Genomic DNA, 363 nt, shown 5'->3' with positions numbered 1-363 from the left:
GCCCGCGGCCAAGGCAGGGGGGGGGCCTTTCCCAGCGCTGCCTCTGACCCCCCAAGATCAGCGGTCGCCTGCAGACAGCGGTTTCTCTCCGCAGACCTGCAAGAGGTTCTGCCATGCCTGAGCTTGGCTGGGTTTCAAAGCATAACAAAACCTAAAATTCCCTGGGAAGGGATTCTATAAAAAAAGAAAAAGAAAAAAAAAAAAATAATCCTTTCAGCTGTACTGAAATGTACTGTTTTGGGAAACAAATCAAAACGCTTCGTTCCAATGTTGACTTTGAAAGTTTTATGTGATTTAGACCATATGATACTGCAAAATAAAGGGAAAAATAGGCGTCTGGAAAGGAAAAAACAGAATTTTCTT

At 44.1% G+C, this 363-nt stretch overlaps 1 protein-coding gene across 1 annotated transcript in view; it reads right to left on the bottom strand.

Moving 5' to 3' along the window:
- LOC104497879 (voltage-dependent R-type calcium channel subunit alpha-1E-like) overlaps positions 1-363 on the bottom strand; it is a gene marked incomplete at both ends in the record, with an annotated part of 23,520 nt that overhangs the window by 15,060 nt on the left and 8,097 nt on the right. The window lies entirely within an intron of this gene.

This window comes from Buceros rhinoceros, unplaced genomic scaffold (genome assembly GCF_000710305.1).
Source record: "Buceros rhinoceros silvestris isolate BGI_N320 unplaced genomic scaffold, ASM71030v1 scaffold24228, whole genome shotgun sequence".
Classification (NCBI taxonomy): domain Eukaryota; kingdom Metazoa; phylum Chordata; class Aves; order Bucerotiformes; family Bucerotidae; genus Buceros; species Buceros rhinoceros.
The sequence above is the reverse complement of the archived record's forward strand: the minus strand, read 5'-3'. Positions and strand labels throughout refer to the sequence as shown.